Raw genomic sequence first — 20733 nt, 5'->3', positions numbered from 1 at the left:
CGAGTGTGTGAATGTAAAATCAGAGCTGGCCTAAATTTGAAGTCCCGTTAGGCATTAGCAGCTACGTGAAATAGTGTTTAAATGCCATGAAATCTGACGCAGTTTTCCTTCCCTGAAAATGAATGAACGAGATTGCATTCTTTTCCGAAACAATATCGTCTCGTCAGCACTAAAAACTAATTTAGGAAGAAAGGAGCCACTTTCAATCACAGCTTGGAGTTAATCAGAAAATGTTGCGGCGACTCCGCAATCAACACTCGCAGATTCACCTGATATCGCCGCACTGAAAATACTTGCTTGCCGTGTAAAACACTGAAAGCAACCGGATTTTTCACTAAATGTCTCGGAGCGATTACCAACCTTGCCTTTTCGTATTTCAAAATGAACTTTCCGTATGTGCTGAGCGCTTGGCGGAAGTGGGTGCAGCTGAGATCACTGATGTTTTAACTTCGTCTTTATTCAGAATAAGACATCGCGAGTTTAACCTTCCGCGCAATATCGCTTTACGCTCTCCATTTTCAAAGCAATTTACCTCTTACAATTTCTCTTCTAGGTTTATGGTTTTCCTTGATAACTTCTTGATTTTTCTACCTGCATTCCTGTTTTTTGCCATTTTTCTCTGGACGTTTACTCTTTATGGCTTTATCGAAATGACCTCCTACTGCGGAACTGTATTCCTAAGACGCAGAAGGCCGAAGACTGCTGAGAAGGAACGAAGCTTTTGTGTTTGAGACTCTATAGCAGACCCTTTTGTGTGTTGATGCTTGTCAAAACAACTCCACCACCCCTCTATTTCTCCCCCGTGATTACCGATGACCTTGAGGGCTGAAGCGTAGACCCTCTCCCTGGAAGTCAATCGCCCGATAGCCTATGATGACGAAAATTACGTCTCAAACCTTATTACTTTCTTTTAACTCACTTCCACTAGCTCCAGGCATAGTTAATGATCTAAATTAACAATTGTCATTCTGTTAAGGATACGAGGTAAACTACTTCGGTAGGCCGGCTATATGGACTCAATGACGAGTAATGCCTTTGGCCATTGCTCAGCAATGGATTTCGAATAATGTATAAACAAAAAAGATGAGGCAAGCAGTACTATTAATATGCGTAAAATTGTAGCAATTTCGTGCGTACTTAGCGCAAGTTAACCTGTTATCGTGGGAGCGTTAAATTTTTTTTTATTAGGCTGCACTGCGTTGGGATGTTTCCCCGAAGAATTAATTTTCGCTATATCGGAATTGCACTATACGAGGCATGGGTGTACTTGGAAGATTCTTTTCTAATTCAAAATGACGACTCCATTTGTAAGAGAGAATTCTGATAAACCGATTTAAGAATGTGATATGTGAATGAATATCTATGGAATGAAATTCATTGAAATGAAAGGCGGAAAATAGGAGTACAAATGAAGCATTTTAAATGCCATCGAAACTTAAATCGTGGAACTTGGTCTATAAGAATTTTTGAAACTGGAACTATTAGCAGGATTTAAGTGACAATTTTATGCTATTATCCCCCAGTTCAATCTATTATTTCAACTTATCCCTTTATCTTATTTTGTGTGAACAGTGGTACAAGTTTCTATGATAAATGGAATGCAATTTCAAGTTTCGTGGGTTTTTCTACGCATGTTAAGGAACAAACAGCTCTTACAAGTGGTTACGTTGGAGCATAATTCCAGAATATCTTACTAAAATCGTCTAACACCCAAACCTGTAGAGTGGTAGATACAACCGTAGATGCGCCGTATGGAATTGCTACATCAGACCATGTTACTGACGCTGACATATAGATAAAATGAATCACTAATGTTATTTAAGATCGACGTGTTTAATGTTATCTCGTATCTCATTCATTTTTAAATTGATAGTCACCCAATTTGCTTTTCACTCAAAACACGTGAGTATTATGCGTAGGTACTTGTACAAAATGGACATGAATTACCCAATAAACCTCAAAACCATTGCATAAAATAAAATAAATATTTTTTACCAGTCTAGGGGAACCCCTTCCACTCACCCACAGTTTCTCCTACGTCCTCCCGCTCTGCCCCCTTCCAACGAAATAAAAATAGATTTGAGATCCCGAGTCACTCCGCCTCTGCTACCTTCCCTCGCTTTTTGGCTTTATTTTTTTTTCTATCGTCCTGCTTTCCTTTCGTCTGGGAAGCGCTCATATTTCACGTTCCCACGAATATAGCGTTTGTTTTTCGACGCATATGACCGAAGGAAACCTCGAGCTTTTGAGTCTCTCTTGTACTGCCCCCTCCCTCTGCTCTTATGCCTTCTTTTATTTTTCAATCGTCCTGCCTTCCATTAGTCTGCGAACCGCTCGTATTTCACGTTCCCACGAATATAGCGTTGCTTTTTCGATGCATACGACACACGGGAACCTCAAAATCATGAGTCACTCCTCCCCTGCCCCCATCCTTTGCTCCTTGACTTTCATTTATTTTTTCAAGCTTCCTGCCTTCCCTTCGTCTGAGAATCGCTCTTATTTTTCGTTCCCACGAATACAGCGTTAGTTTTTCGATTCATACGACATGCGGGGACCTTCAGATCGTGAGTCTCTCCTCCCTCTGCTATAAGGCCTTCTTTTATTTTATTGTAATAAAGAAAATATGCGAGTGGCTATATGATTAAGAACATAGGTATCCAATTATACTTTTAGAGGATAGTAAAATCACCCGCATTAATTATTTCTCTTGATTTTTGCGCAAAATATTAATACTGAAAAGACGGCTTTCCTGATACACTAATCCTTATTTATTTTACTCAAATCTCCCCAAAAAATTATTTCAGTGCCAATTAAAATGCCTTGATAGCAGTTATGTTGTTATTGAAGTTACCAGAGCACAAGTCCTTTTAACTGACATTGGACCAAGTAAAAACTGGAGCGGTAGCGCGGGATGACGCGCACTCGGCTACCGCGCAGTCAGCCGAGGGATCAAAACTCCTCGAAGAGGCAAGGGCAAGAGAAATTCATAGCAGAACCAGGCAGAGCGGTGTTGCCAAGCAGTGGACGCCACTTGCTGCTTAGACTGCACGGAGATATTCGGGGGCAGGGTATTCACCGCGGTCAGCGCCGCTCGTCCCGGAATTATGCCGAACTAATAATATACGAAATTTGCACATATTGCTAACAAATTGGCGTCCACACTAATTTTCGGAAATGGGGTCTACATGATGTAATTAGTCGATTCCAGCGATTTTTACACGTTTGTAATCCGGCGTCCGGTATACGGCCGCCAAATTACACTCGGACGCCAGATTGAATGCAACTTGCTCATTAACGGGTGCCAAAATGATAGCGGGATTTATATATATATATATATATATATATATATATATATATATACTACTTCATTCATTCACACGACGCCTTAAGCGCAAATATGCATATAAATTCACAGGTAAGGAAAGAAAGGGAAAGGAACATGGAATAGAAAAAGGACAAGGACAACGGTGCTGTGGTAGATGGAAAAAGCCAGAAATCAGAGGGTAAAAATGCGGCCTGACTGGGACTCGAACCCAGAACCTCCTGGTTGCCGGCCAGGTGCTCTACCAGTTGCGCTACCAGGACGCTTAGATTTACCATGATTTCGGCGGGGGTTTATATACAGTAAACTCCCTTTGCTTTGGCCCACAAGAGTAACCAATAGATGGCACTGGGGCAGCTCACCACTCACCAGCAGAAGGAATGGACGAGGACACAAGGATGAAAGGAAAGATACACACTCACACGATAGCAGGAAAGAGACAGGAACATGCGTTTCGGGGCACGCTGAGCCCAAGTGAAATAAGCCAATATGGCCGATACACTACTTCATTCATTCACACGACGCCATAAGCGCAAATATGCATATAAATTCACAGGTAAGGAAAGAAAGGGAAAGGAACATGGAATAGAAAAAGGACAAGGACAACGGTGCTGTGGTAGATGGAAAAAGCCAGAAATCAGAGGGTAAAAATGCGGCCTGACTGGGACTCGAACCCAGAACCTCCTGGTTGCCGGCCAGGTGCTCTACCAGTTGCGCTACCAGGACGCTTAGATTTACCATGATTTCGGCGGGGGTTTATATACAGTAAACTCCCTTTGCTTTGGCCCACAAGAGTAACCAATAGATGGCACTGGGGCAGCTCACCACTCACCAGCAGAAGGAATGGACGAGGACACAAGGATGAAAGGAAAGATACACACTCACACGATAGCAGGAAAGAGACAGGAACATGCGTTTCGGGGCACGCTGAGCCCAAGTGAAATAAGCCAATATGGCCGATACACTACTTCATTCATTCACACGACGCCAATCTTAATCCGTACCGATCAACTTAACTTGGAACTAAAGTTATATAGTGAAGTTGATAACTTTAATTCATGGGAAAAGTTTGGTGGCTTCTATCTAACCGGAACACTCAATGGAAGAGTGCATTTTTTTCAGTTTTGGTTGAATATAAGTAGTTCTAATGGCGTAAGGCTTGGCTTATTTCACTTGGGCTCAGCGTGCCCCGAAACGCATGTTCCTGTCTCTTTCCTGCTATCGTGTGAGTGTGTATCTTTCCTTTCATCCTTGTGTCCTCGTCCATTCCTTCTGCTGGTGAGTGGTGAGCTGCCCCAGTGCCATCTATTGGTTACTCTTGTGGGCCAAAGCAAAGGGAGTTTACTGTATATAAACCCCCGCCGAAATCATGGTAAATCTAAGCGTCCTGGTAGCGCAACTGGTAGAGCACCTGGCCGGCAACCAGGAGGTTCTGGGTTCGAGTCCCAGTCAGGCCGCATTTTTACCCTCTGATTTCTGGCTTTTTCCATCTACCACAGCACCGTTGTCCTTGTCCTTTTTCTATTCCATGTTCCTTTCCCTTTCTTTCCTTACCTGTGAATTTATATGTATATATATATATATATATATACTGCCAGAAAAAATATATTTCCCCCCCCCCCCCTGGTAAAGAGATACGCAGTACCTACCTGTCGTCCGCTATTACCGATTAATTTCGGCGTTACTCCGACTGGTTCGTCACGTTCCCTCAAAGGGTACGCGTACCACCGGATGGGAACCACAACTGTGGATGATTTCCAATCGTAAAACCGCTTTTGGAGATTATTTGCCCATTCCAGGTTCCAAGAAGCTTTCCATTTAACTGTCCCTGGACGGCATTTTTACTTTAGCCAATTGGTAGCTCAACTAAACTATTAAAATAAAACTAGAAAGTTAAATGAAATTCGTCATTCATGAAAAAAAATCTGAAATGCCGCTTCACATAAGCATCACCAGCTGTACTTCGCCTGAATCGAATTGGTGGATGTGAATAAATATTCCCAAAATAGAGAACAGGGATGGAGCCATTGGTCTCTATGCCCGCAATGGTATTTGTTGTAGGAAATGGGATGCCTTTGCTGAATGTTGAGTACACTTGTGGTATCCTTTCCATATAATCGCCTCGGCGATTGAGTCATTGCTTGTTGGTTCTCAACATAGCTTTGAACTACGGTCATGCGGATGGGAATTATAGCCTATATGAATTCTCGGCATATATCCTGGTGAAATACTGTGTGTCACATTAGCTATTTGCGCTACGCTTTCAAGTGCTCCAAATTCTCAGATGTTTGTTTCCCATTCTTAATCCGTACCGATCAACTTAACTTGGAACTAAAGTTATATAGTGAAGTTGATAACTTTAATTCATGGGAAAAGTTTGGTGGCTTCTATCTAACCGGAACACTCAATGGAAGAGTGCATTTTTTTCAGTTTTGGTTGAATATAAGTAGTTCTAATGGCGTAAGGCTGAAAATGGGGACTGAAAAAATTGTATAATTAAAGATGAAACCGTTAAAGCTAAGCAAAGGTTGCATGTCAGCAAAAAATTTGGATATTAAAAAAACTGCAGTGGGTAGTCAATTACAGAGACAAGTCGAGTTTACATGTGGTACGACAAATTCTTTTAACTTAAAAAATATTGTTCATTCTATTGTTTGCATAAGATTACTGCCTTTACGTGGGGATATTGCTTGGTAATTTCGTGAAAAGAATAGTGAGCCATATCATGAGAAGTATTATTAATTCCTTTTCCTTTATTTTGCTGATTTATGATTGCATTCAGTGAATTTAAGGCTTTAAACCCTCAAACAATCACCATTTTAGGTTTTCACTTCGCACTGGGGATCGATTTCAGGTGGTATTTCCGTCGGTAATAACGTACTTACCCACATTTGTTGCTCCGATTGAAAATCTTATTTCTTGCTTATGTGCATCCTTGGTGTATTATAACCTCTCATCGGCACTACCTTAGAGCAGGCTAATCACGTAATTGTTTACAATTATTTAGGATATTGGTAACCTAAAAAAACATTTTTGTGCAAAAATTTCGTAAAAAACATCCATTCCTTGGGAATTCGGATGCCAATAATTGGAAGACTTTTATAATATTGACAATTAAATGTTTGATATGAATTATAACAAAAATAAAATTTTCAACAATTTTTTGGTACCAGGTAGCCACAGAAGGAGAATAGCACATATTATTTTAATTCGATAAGTAGCTATGGATGTATTCTCCAAGTGCAAAAAAGAGCAGCAAATGTTAATAAATATCTCGATTTACAATAGAATGGTGATCATTGCTGATCCTGATTTTGACAACTTCCTTTTGAGTCGAAGTTCTTTTTTTATCGAAGATACGAGATTAAAATATCATACTACTGTGCGTGTAAAAGCACTTCATTCTCTCTCGTATATAAATTAACTTCTGGGTTACCGTGGGAAAATAGCATGAATAGAGAATTGTAATGGAAAGACTATACGTAGTTGAAATGATGATTGCATGTTAATTTGACTGTGGTTAGAGAATAAAGGATTACGCTGGAGAAAACTTGGAATAAGTGATTTGCCGAATGGCACTTTACACGAAGTAATATCATTGGAGGAGGAAACGTTTTTGAGGCTGCTGAAAGTATGTTTGGAAGAAGCGGAAAAAGAACCTCAATTCTATTACCCCCATTCAGACAAAAAGTTATTCTGTATAGGGCCGCATAATAGATCCTGCGGGATAGAACCATACATCTAGTAGTAATGGGGTACCCCCGGAGGATATATGAGATGCAAATTACAGGAAGGGAATCATTCACATGTTTTCTCCCAAGGTTAATGGCTTGGGGTGACCTTCCACGGTTGATTTATTTTCCTGAGAAAAGGGCACGTAAAAAAAACAAATTCCAAGTGGAAGAAATAGTTGTGGTTTTGGGTACTGAAAAGCGAAAGGCAGAGAACATTATTTTGTTCAGATGAGGCTGTTCAGGCCATAAATGTTTCAGAAGACACGAATGTGTCTTAGGATGATAGATTGAGGTTCATTAATAAAAGATTTACCATTTCCTAAATGAAAAGAATAAGTTCTATCCCGTGAGACTCATAATTGGGGAGACTATAATTTACTTATTGGTTTGGTATAATTTAATATGCTATTTAAAGGAATTTTGAAATGATTTTATCATATAAATGAAACAAATTTACATATTTGTTGCCAATTCATTCCTGGAAATTAAATTTCCATATGCTATAATTTTTATTCAGTTAGGGCTTATTGACTGTCCTCCTTCGATGACACATATTTCCAGGTTCTCGCTGCTCTATGAAACTTCATGGACTTAGAGAGCGTCATTATTTCAAAGTTACGTATCTCTCTGGTAATTCTAAAATGAATGAAATTGGTTTTAAATGCATTCTTCACGTTAACAGAATTAGGATCTAAATCGGTAATGATAACTTCAAAGTACCCTTCAATTGTTATTCCTATTCCTCAACCTATATTCTATCAATACCATTTACATTTGAGGATAGTCATAGAAATTACATAAAAAACTTGCATTGGGTCATAAATAGCTGGCATAAGAAAGACAAGGGACGTGATATAGCGATGGGAATGGAAATTTTGCATCAATTTGAAGTAGCTTTCTGGGCCTCTGTTAATGTTCTTAAATCCATCTCCACCTGAGTGATGAGGGTTCTTGACGATTCGTTTTCTCATTTATCAGAAGGCCTGCAGTATATCTCATTATGGTGGTGGATGCTCACGCCTAAATGTATATGATTTGCCTTCTTTTTGAAGCACGTTTTCCTCAGCTACCACTTTATTATCTCTTTAGTCTATCTCTCTTTAGGATTAGCACGAATGAGGATCACTTCAATAAAGTATATCAATGATTGTCGGTTTACGCTGTAAAGAGAATTGGAGGGCAGGGTGAAATCTGAGAAATATAATTTGATTTATTCAGACCGTATTTGCCATCTCTGAGGCTTTGAAACAACACGTCCGCATATTTTACCGCAACATGGCCATCAATTTATTATTTATGTATTCCTTCTCTTCCAAAATCATCTGTAATGCCACTATACTTCCTCGCGATATTCACTAACTATTTGTGAATATCCTTTGACACCCTTTGAGGCGGCAAAAAGGACTATCGAAGGAGATGCTGAGATTCGCCAGATATTATGTGCATCCACTTCATCTCTCTGATATTATTATTATTACATAATGCTGCAAGTAGGAAATTGCCTAGTGGCATCATTAGATTTATATACATGAATAGCAAATGCACCAATCTAATAATTAAGCAAGAAACAGAAAGACACCAATTCTAAAAAAGAAATACATTAATTTTAATATCATACAACTAACACTTGCACTATTACCCCAATAGCAAAACTCCAAACACTCCATAAAATACATTAATTCTAATATCACACAACTGACAAATGAATATTCACCCAATTAACATCATTTCACACACTCCCTAATAAACCGCTATGTAATTAACCAATTAACCAGGATGAACACTTATTCCTAAAAAAATTTCGCATTTGCGGGGAAGATCTTAAAAATAACTTCAGGTAGGTCCTTCCACTCCTTTACTCCTCTATGTAGGAAGGATTTTTCCAAAATATCTGTTTTCTGTTATTTTTACTTAATTTTGAATTTGATCTTTCCTTCCTATGTAGCAGGGTGAGTCTAGCTTTATACCGATTTATTTTCAGCCCCGTTCTTAACTAATGGCTTTGTACGTTCCGCATTACCTATTTATGGTTCTTGTCTTTTTTAGCGGTTTCAATCCTAAACACCTTAGTACAGCTGTCACACTTTCCCCACTTGTATGTTTCCCTAGAGTATACCTGGCTGCCTTTCGATGAACTTTTTCAAGCTTTAAAGATTCATATTTACAATGGGGATCCCACACCGAAGTAGCATATTCTAGTAGAGGCCGACCCATAGTCATGTAGGCCATTTCTTTGGTTTCTTTTTTACTCTCTTTTATATTTCTCATGACCCAATGCAAAGTTTTAAATGATTTCCCTACCACCTGATTAATATGCATTCCCCAATCAAGTTAGGAATTGAAATTAACCCCTAGGTATTTTAAGTCGTTAACGTTGATGATTAATTCTTCCAAACAACTTTTCTACGCCATTCAACATATCCTCTCTTCCACCTGTATTCCATAAATTCTATGAATGATTATTTGGGAATAATTAGTTTATTTTAATATTCACGTCATTAAAAGGGCAATAATACTTTTTTTGTTCAATTGAATACCAGTTTTGATTGTGCAAATTTTTGGGAAATTTACACCTATATTTTTTAACTCTGTCAATAAATTAATCACAGAATTCATTTATTTACTTACATGTTTTCGCAATCATAGCTTAATCATCTATTGTGTTTCTTTCAAACACTTTATCCACCCTAGTCATCTTTTTTAATAGCTGAAGATGTTTTATCTTTAACATTGATCACTTTTTAAAGTATAAACTAATTTATAACAGTATAACCAACTCTATTTCCCGTGTAAGAGTTACGTCCCTTTTGCCATAGCCTTTGTCAATCTCATGCGAATAATTTTCGTAAAATTTGTAGCTTGAGAATAAGCGGGTTGCCTTATTTGATTAAATTAATTTTGCGTATATTCATGAATATTTTCATATGATTAAAATATAATAAGGTGAAAGGTCCCTTGCATAAATTACGTTAGCCTCAAAATGTAATCAAAACGGCGATGTTATCCAGCATGTCCGAGTTTATGTTTTGCAGATAGAAGTGTGTGCGATAGCTCGCGATTAAGTGATTAAAAAAATCAAAAACTCCTCGCGAGAGTTAATTGATGTAAAAATGATGCTGTTTAGTGTGGAAATTTAATTAAAAATTTTTGAGACCACTCATAAGATTGAAAAAGGGAGGAAAATAATCATGTTCGCGCCAGTATGAGCTGATAGATTTGAAATTGTAAAGATATTAAGGCGTGCAGCAAATGTAAATCATTCAAAAACTTTGTTCAAGGATCCTGTAGTTGCAAAATGAGAAAAAATCCTGATTTGCAGAGATTTGCGAATGTGATTACTAATGATTTTATTAAATGATATTAATAATATATGAACCGCTGGAATGACAAAAATGTGAAAAATTGTAATACCTTGCCAGATGTTTCTTCATAGAAAGTAAGTAATAAAAAAATAAGTAACAAGCAAATCGCTAAGAAACCGTGTGTACAAATGATCATAATTTAGCTTACTTTGCAGAAAGGGTAATACACTTATTTTGATCTCATTGCAAGTATGTTTTTACAAAAATTTGACGCAGCCATCTCCTTCTACCGGTGGCGTAATTTATTTTAAAATTAAAATGAAGTGACTGAATGATCCTGTGGTGGTAGGAGAGGTGGTAAAACCTGTATTTTTCGACGATATACGTCAAAATGGACAGTAAATAACTTTCGGTATTGAATTGAAAGAGCAGTGAAATAACTTATACTTTATTCTGATTTGCAATGTTTGCGTTAAGTATTTATCTCCTATATTTTATTTATAACTTTTTAAGTCGTTGGCCATAGTATTGCAGCGTCATTATATCTCTCAAATCGGCAGCCGGGTAAAAAATGAAAGTTTAAAGCTATTAAAGAATATGAATAAAAGAAGTTGCTATGGAAACCAATGAGAGGATATAGTAGCTTATTTCAGTTTATACGGTAATCACCGCTGTCCTTGGAACCTCTATTTTACAGTGTATGAGATAACCGTTTCCCCCCTTCATTTACTCGCTACAAAACTTCAGTCAAGTTTAACTCTTGGAAATGCATCAGGTTCATCGTTCACTTGTACTGTGCCGAAACTTACATTTTAAAAATCGTAATAAGAAAAAGAACACCAAACTAAGTGGCCTAATCCAGCAATGGTTCAATAAGGTTAGGTTCATGAAAATAAACAACAAACTTGAATGCTCTATTTTATGAGAAATGCACCATCTTTGCACTTTATTCCGTAATGTCTTTTCCCGAATTTATTGAGTGATATTTTCACATATTTTCTTGAGCTTAATGGTTGAAATACATTTTTATGCCATTGATTGAATTGGGGAGGTTTCATTCTCCCATCCACTTGTTACTATATTTGTTACATTATATTCATAATCTTCTTCATATCTGCAAGTGTTATCTTCACAATAAAATCTGTATAACGATCAAGGCCCTCCTAGGCAGTATAATGGGCAATAATATTACCTTTCATGACATTGTTAGATATTGATGGACTTTGAATTAACATGGCAAGATAAGAATGCATCCTGTCAACTGATATGAAATGTTCGTCGCTAGTGCTCGCCATTATGCTGCATGGTACCGTGTCTTCCAGGCCAGGGCATATACATCTATCTGCCACCTAAAACAGGAATGTTGGTCCTCTCCAAGGTCCTTTGACTTACTCTAAGAACCTTGGGTCCTCTCATGGCGCATGCTCGTGACGTCCTTCCGTAGCGTCAAATAGTGTATTGAGTAGGAAATCTTTCGCCAAAAATGCGAATTCAGGCTGTTGAAATTTTAAACACTGAAACCTTAGTCTTCCCTCTCTGACTCAGGCTGATGAAGAAGTCACTACTTCGAAAGCTCCCAGTTTTACTTTCCCGTGTGAGTGTTTCCTTTTGTGTGTCTATGTTTAGTGATTGTGACTTGAACCATTTATATTACGTGCTACGTGCATATTATTTTTCCAATTCCTTTATTTTAGATTTCTCTTGAAGGTTGAAGGAAAATTGAATTAGATGATGAATAAGGCAGGAAATATAACTACATAATTACATTACCATTACCTACCACGAGCACCAATGTTTACATTTTATTGCATTTTTTCGCTATTAACCAAACCTAGCGTATATGTTGTGCCTGAAAAATATCAATGATAGCAAATGCAAGTGGTACCAAATCTTATGAGTGCCACTCTATATATTTTCATATCTATTTTCCTCGCGCCGTAGACAGACACATGGTCGGCGTCGACAGATTGTAATTCATGCTCGGCCTCATTAATTAAATATTCGCTCATGAATACTCTCCCTGATGTGCTACTGGGAGATATCTCCCCAGTCGCGTTTCGTGTTACCTTGGAAACAGTATATTGGTTTAATATTGAGTATGAAAGAAAAAAAACATAATAACTATGCATTCACTTGATGCATTTTGTACTCTCTACGTATTTGATTTTTTATATGTTATTGTGATCAGGTAGAATATTGCTTCTATATTCCTTTACGTAAGAACTGGAATTTATTTTCTTGTACATTTATATTTGATGAACTCAATTAACTGTGAAAATTTTGCCTAGCATTCGTCCAAATATCTCTTCTCTTATTGAATCAAAACCCCCTCGTAACCTTGTATTCTTGACGCTGAAATAAATTTAATTTTGAGCCTTTTAAGTCTACTTTTTCACAGACGACGAAACAAATGATATTTTTCGGTGATAGCCTTATTGGTATGTAATAGAGAAGTTGAAAAATTCGAAAATTTATTGTTTCAATACTCATGCTTCCACAAGTGTATCAAATCCCTAATTTTTAATAAAATGAATTAATGTACCGCAAATGCTTCAACCTTTTGCTCCAAAATTAATTGTATCAATCAAACCATATTTTTTAAAATACTCATTTAACAAATATGGTTTGTTAAATGAGTATTTTAACAAATTATGGTTTGTTTAACAAATTAATACTTTCTCGTTGAGCGAGATAAGGTGAGTATCGGAGAATAAATATAAGACACTTGGAAAGACGGGAGGAGAATTGGGGAAGGAGTTCTTTGGAAAAGAATAACGTTTTTAAACACCAGAGGAAATATTTTTAGAAACATATTTCCACTGTTGCGGAGAAATAATATTCTATACAAGTGAAAAAGGATCGCTCAATATCTTGAATGCCCTCTCTTTGATTCTGAAAGCGTTGAGCAATATGCTAATTTATTTTTGGCCATTGCGGCGTCTTAAAAAAAATTATCCATTGAAAATTCACGTACATGAAGGTCTCTTGAAATATTTACTGCTATCGTAAATATTTTTTGTGATAAATCTAGCAGTTTAATCGTATTAACTCTCAAATTATATCAATATGAAGTATCTCTTTCGATTGGAAATTCAAAGTAAACGATGAAAAAAATGCAAAATATAACTTTATACGCTTTCAGTATTCATCGGACTATGTAAGGGGTCCATTATAAAATTGTGTTAAAGAGTATTAGATATCCTATCGTAGCTTACATTGAATTATGGAAATTATGATTCTCTGTTCACTTTTTTTTGCTTAAATATTTTGAGAGGCGGAGTTTAATAATAGTGTTGATATCCGGTGTTCGTTTCAGTCTGTTGATTTTGAAGTGAGTATTTTTTCCTTTTTTGTACCAGACACCTATTGTATATATCGTCATATTTATTGGTAGCCGGGTGAAAAATTTGTTAAATAAAATAAAAGAGGACGTGAATGAATACCCTTGATTGAATTCTCGAGGGAATTTAGGTAAATAAAATTATAGAATAATAGTTATTATGAGTGAAACTTTTTTTGGAGTCGATAAACTCGAAAACTCGAGACGAAAAATAATTACCGTCATGTGGATAATTTATTTGCCGTCATTCTTCAGTATTCAGTCTCCTGCTAAAATCAAGAAGCTATTTCAATGAAAAATTTCAAAGATGCTTTGTTTTTTTTTCTACCGATTCATTCGTAAATATAATTAAATTGAGATAGTACCCAGGAATTAAATTCATTTACTGTCCATGCAGTCTTATCGCAAACACAGCAAAGCAATTTCCTGCATGGAAGAGGGAGTCGTAGCAAATGGTAACTAATTGATCTTCGGGAGTAAAGAGTTTAGAGTTTGATTATTAATGAAAAATTAGAATTTCGCCTAGATTTTGCGTAATTTTGTTTTAAATAAACAGCTTTCCTTGAGTAAGAAGAATTAGAGATAGGGTTGGCTTTCATGCAAAAAGACACTCAGATGAAAAAAAATGTTACTTATAGATAAAGTAATTTTAAAATGATTAGTCGCGTGTCGATTTTCTTTTGTTTTTCCATTATTTGAACCCCCATATACAACTCCTGTAAGGCCTTGCGATAATACATATGCTATATAAAAAAATAACCTGGTGAATGAAGTAAAATTTTTTCACGAAAGTTAGATTTACTGTTACTGAAAAAGCGTGGCGTTGTAAACTTATAAATGTTGCACGAGCAATGGATATCATTAGTACCAGCCGTATTTAAACATTATTTTAATTGTAATCATAAAATTAGATTTTTAAATCTGAAACGCCCCTTTTAATTTATAATATAAACGAACGAATGATAGAACGCACTTTGGCACCCAATTTTGATCCATTAAGACCTTGGTATATTGGATTTTTGGTCTTCTCATGTAAAAGAAAATGAGGTGTACTGAAGTTAAATAATCTGATGAGACTGCACTTATCTATCGCTTATGATAAAAATCTAAGAAATACGCTGATGCATGTAATTATAAACACATAGAAGCAGTGGGAGATTTAAAAAATTGGGATACTACTTTGAGCTACCAACCGCGAACATTAATTGCCTACTATCTTTTCTCTGGTATGCGCAGTAGTCAATAATGATGAGAGATAATGGTGTCCGTGTATGAGGTAAAGTTTTATTAATTTCATCGCTAGTGTTAACTATCTTTTATTCTTTAATATAAAAGGTTCAATTTATAGTTCAAGATCAATTCTTAGAAAATTCCAGGGTGACAATATTTTTAGAACTCTAGAGACTTCGTTTTTGTTTTTGCACATCTTTTATTCATATTTTGTGGAAAAAGTCATAAAATCTGTCTGTTTATTCTATTGAAAATATTTCGGGAATGTTGAGCACGTAAAGGGCTAATATATATAATAAACTTCTTAAGAAAACCAGCAGTGTTTATGGAGGAAACGAAGGTTTCCTCAGCACAAGTAGCGTCACCATCTCCGGAAGTTTCGTGCTTAGATTAAGTGATCCTTGAGCAGGAAACTGCGACTGTTTACCGAGGAAAACATGGCAAATTCTTGAAACCATAGAATACGCCAGATCACGTTGACTCGGATCCGGAAGTGTGGAGACTTGGGTAATAAATCAAATGCTAAGGCTCCGTGCTCCAGTATTTGTTCCGGTAATCTATCCAGTGGGTGATCGAGCTAGTATCCTCAAGCCATTTGATTGGCTTTCAATTGATTCCATGGATCGAGTTGTGGTCAAATAAAATCCCTAATTCCGCCAATGTTTCTAAGACGTTTCCTTGTTTATAAACATTACATACTTTATATTTTCGCTAATGATGATCAAAAGCTGATTTCAATTAATTAAATTTATCGTATAAATGGATTATAACTGCAAAATTCAAAATGTTTTTGGAACGATTGAGAGAAATTGTAAAAAAAATTCATACTGGCCTAAGGTTCTTATTTAGCTTATTGAGTAGTTCATGAATTGCAACTTCATTGATTGGGAAACTATCCGGGAAAAAATGACCCTACCTTAGAATTATTTTGGAACTATCACCAAATCAAAAAATGATCGATATCTAAGAGTTTACAGTACGGGCTAATGAAGAGTCTTATTTCAAGTGTAGCGCTTTACGGTATAGAATCATGGTAACTTGACATGGAGGACGAAAAGAAGACTGTAGATGTTTCATATGTGGTTGTGGAAAAGAATGGAGATGGTGAAGGGGTAAAGAAGGAAGACGTAAGGAACGAATGACGAAGATAGAAGTAACGAAAGGAAATAAAACTTCTGGGTGAGATAAGGAGAGGGGATATTAAAAATATTGTTGGAAGGAAATTTTTAGGTAAACGAGGGAGCGGAAGAAGCAGAATAGGATGTACAGAAAGGGATTAGGATTGAATAGGGAAGTTTATTTCGGGAGGAGAGATGGGCCGGAGTGATTTGCAAAATACTCCTGTAAACTTTATCAGATTGAATACTTAAACAATACCCTGAAAATTTTATTAAAATTCCAATTAAAACTTCCCCAGTCCATTAAAACTCTTATCATCGGCTTTTAAATTCATCTGCGACTGTTTTTCTCTATAATTCTTTATAGAAGAAATAAGTTAATTTTGAAAGTCTTGCGAATACCTGAGTTGGTATAAAGCTGCATAAAACCAGTGAGAAATATTTTTACCGGTGATGATCGATGATACCGATGATACTTCACAGCAAACAAGGCCTATAACCTAAAGTCATCAGCTATAGCGTTGCGGACATATTTTTTTGCTGCCAATAAGTTTTATTCGTTCCTTTTTCACCTGTTTCAGCGACATTTCGTTTTTCGATGCAGTTTTAGGAAGGTTCAGTCCCCATTACTACAAAACCATTGAAAATCATCCAAGAAGATACTTGAAGCCGTAAAAGATCCTCCTGATTGTTATTTGGTTTAATTAAAAGGGTGACTCCGCACGAAATTGGAGAGGGAATTTACCTGCTCGAAGTAATTGAATTTCCCAAAGCCCACCAGTGAGGTCAGGGGCATGAGTGCAAAGGTTAAACCGCGTTTGACCACCATTTGTTGGAGCAACTTACGGTCAATGCTTTTCACCCAAATATTTCCATAGGCCAACGGTCGCGATTATCAACTCAAATATGTGATCTGCATCTCGTGAAGAGTCACCTGAATGCATGGAAATTGAAGACATTGCTTTTGCGACTCGCTAAAAATATACATGTTGCAAAACTAAATGCGTAGAACATTTGGTGAAACACCACATCAATGCGCTAGTAGAGATCACATTTGAACAAGAGACCACATTAAAGATATCGGGCCATTATTTCGCGTAATATTTGATTGACTTGTGCTTTATTATTTTACTAAGTCATAGTTAACTTAAAGGAAGTTAATTACCTATGAGAGTTCAATTTATAATGTGTATATTTATATAGTTACTTTTATATTGTGATTATATACAAATCAGGCAGCCTGTGCTTCAAAGTTCCTAAACCCTTTTTACTGTGGTAATAAATCATAACTTGCGTTAAGTTTGAGTATACGAACCTGAGGAAGTAATGTGCCCACTTCTACAGCCCTCGCCAAAGCTTAGCAAGACTAACCCTGACTGGGGAAGCTGTGGCGGAAGTTATGTGTTAGCTGCGACTTATCCTTTGTGTTCCTATATTGCTCCTAATATTTCTTTTGTTACCTCATAATTTGTACCAGCTTCTTACATAGGGTAGAATGGAAAACAGCCTTAGGGTATAAAAGAAAATAGTTGTAAAGTACTAGAAAGCAGTAGATAGAACGTTAAAAAAGAGGAAGGACCTTTGCAAAGTCCAAGAGTGGTTATACTTTGGTCATGAAAAACTATCATAGAAAAACATGTTCTAAAAAAAAAATCATTATTATCATGCATGAACACACGATTGATCATTACTTTCTTGTCAATCAGGTGTTGCTATATTCCACGAGTATTACTGTAGAGGGTTTTCTACTCAAATATTAAGTGTCCTGTCAATCGCAATAGATATATGATTAGATAATTAGGGCTTTTTGCCGAAGGTAACATTTGAAATGTTGTAATATATCGAAGCCGTAATTCATCAATGCTATCTTCAAGAGTAAAAATATTCTGCTGCAGACATTGAGAATAAATTCATCTTTCTTAGCTCATATTCCCTTTGTGGAATTTTTTTATTACCTACTGAAAAGCCATCAAAGTGGCAATGTGAATCAGGTGGGCGGACTACGGCCGCTATCCTGTAGTATCTTTCTAATTTCCTCCACTATGTTAAGAGACTACAAAATGGAAATGAATTTTTGTTATTTCCATTATTTCCACCGAGGAAGATGCATCAGTTCATCTTTTCTTCTCCTAAAAAGTTTTCCAGAATTCCAACAAACATGCTTTACACTTAAAAATGCCTACTTTGTTCATTTTTTTGGAACCGGAGTCAAGGCAACTAAAACAACTCTGTAGACCGTCTTTGTTCTCCTCCTTATGAATTATTTGGAAGAAAAAACCATAGGGCTCCTTCTTTATTGCTAGCCGTAAGGTGAAAGATAGAACAATGGGTGCAGTGTCACCTTTCTTTATTTTTTTTAATTTTCTGCAGCAGAATTTGTCGTTTCGCCGATAGGTTGGTTTCTCTACAGATAGGTGACGTGCATGTGTATATGTTGTGGGATAGGATGTGCATATGTTGAATATTAATAATTGGTAAACTAATTAATTATACCTAATAAAATTCTAACGTATAGATCGTACTAAGGTTTCTTTTTCTCTGACCATACTCGCAAATGTACCTAATTGCTATTGCATATTATATTTTACTAAACATTGTATAATTATATACTGCTTCTTCTCTAGATTTTCAAAAGATTCCCCCCTGAGCTTATTGAAATTAGGCTATTCTATTTAACTAATTAAAGCGTGCATTAAATTAATATCACGGATTTGGTGGAAGTGCAGCCAAAAATATTGTGTCATATTTTGTCGGGATTAAACCAATTATAGCCGACATTAATTTCTGCGGAATACGATCAATTTGATGTAGCTATTAAATGCATTTGTTGAATTGGCAGAATTAGCCCCGTTTAATTTATGTGGCTGTCGAAATTGAGTTCACAGCTTGATTGTGTGGTGTCTTTCTTTGATTAATTCAGAAAGAGATAGGGAACTGGAATGTGAGCATCATATTTGGCTAAGCTAATTTGAAATGAGGACAGTGCTATAATTCAAGGTTTTAACGCAATAAATAAGGAAATACACCCAAATGTGGAATTTTGGAGGCATAATATGTTTTCAGTGACTCTTGAAACAAGTTGAAAATTTATCTCGATCAGATATTGGATTTTGCTCTTTGGTAAGCTCTTACATTCTGTTAATATCTCTAATTCTCAAAAAAGTCAATGCGTATTAAGTGTCAAGTGAAGAGGTTAACGGGCCGAAAATAAATGTTGCCCTCCCAACTTCTACCTAATTTCTATCCAGACATGTGGTTCCAATATAGAACCGGAATATTTTGCTATGCAACGCGAAATTAGAAAACTGATATCATGGAAGGTTTCCCGAGTTCTCTATTTTACACACTATATTCAACCACTAGCACAGAGTAGATATATACAGAGGGGACATTAGGTGGCTGTACCATAGTTTTCTCTGTAATGAAAAATCGCACGGCGGCCATATCGAAAATAAGTAAAATTATGCGGTAAATTCAAACCAAATAGTGCTAACGACTTACCATCCACCGAAAAAAGAGGGTTTAAAATTCAAGCCTAATTATTTCTTTACTAATAAAGGTAGAGCAAGGAACGCCAAATCGCACGCACAAATCTGGCAGTTGTTATGTAAATAATTGACAATCTTGTTTTCTAAGTCCGACCGACGACATCGAATCACTCATTCTTTGGATCTGCGCCAACACCACACGTTCTTATTAAACTTTTTCGACAATTTCATTTCGCATGCAAAATAATACTCGAATATAAGTTTAGTTTCTTCGATCAGCAATGTAACTCAGAAAAAATATGAAATTACCTACCTCACAGGGTCTTTAGGGAAACTGAAGAAACTCAACTTTGCTTCCGTCATGCCCGCATTGTTTTTGCAGTGACTGGCTGAACACCAAGCAAAACCTTTTCTTCTGGTCTTATTTTCCACTTCATTCATTTTCCACGTTTCTTTAAAACACTAGTACACTACGTGAAAGCATTGGAGAGTGGAGGAATAAAAAAATTTGTACGACAACACTCCACGCCAAGCGCGAATGATAGCAACGGTAGCAACCAAATAGCAACTCAAGCCACGTTTCCTTATTTAGAACATGGTGAAATGCGCAATGAGCTGATTACCGCCTTCAGCCGTTTTGTCCTCTCTGTATACCCCTACTCTGTGCCACTATTGAGGCAATTTTGATTGAGGAATAAATAGTTGCTTTGATTCGATGGTGAAACATATCGATAGAAGTCAAGTAGATGTGCTGAGGGGACGAAGAAGTGACCGCGCTACTTCTGAATATATCAGCCACCGCAAGGATTTTACCCCGGCCCAAGTGACAGGAAGTGTGAAGCATCTAAGTATGCTTCCTGAATCGTTTTCACCTACCTTGGTGAATAGGTACTCGGTATTTTAAGAGCTAGGGTATTTAGTTTCGTAAAAGTAGGCTATAATGAATGGCGGTATTTCCGCAATGAAAGAAAGCTGCTAAGTACAATATGGGAGCACTTTCATTACGTTTCATGCGGCACCGAAAATCGGAGATCGTGAGAAAAAGGCTCGATAATTGGCAAACATTTTAAATGCCGCCGCTGTATTCTGGGAGAACCGTAGTCACCGAATAGCAGCTATGGTACACAGTTTTGCATTATGCATGCGTTAATTTGCCATTAGGAGCGTGGTGACCCCCTGGGGGGACTGCGGGCCATAAG

The sequence above is a fragment of the Ischnura elegans genome, chromosome 5, assembly GCF_921293095.1.
Source record: "Ischnura elegans chromosome 5, ioIscEleg1.1, whole genome shotgun sequence".
NCBI classification, from domain to species: Eukaryota; Metazoa; Arthropoda; class Insecta; order Odonata; family Coenagrionidae; genus Ischnura; species Ischnura elegans.
Note: the sequence above shows the minus strand (reverse complement) of the source record.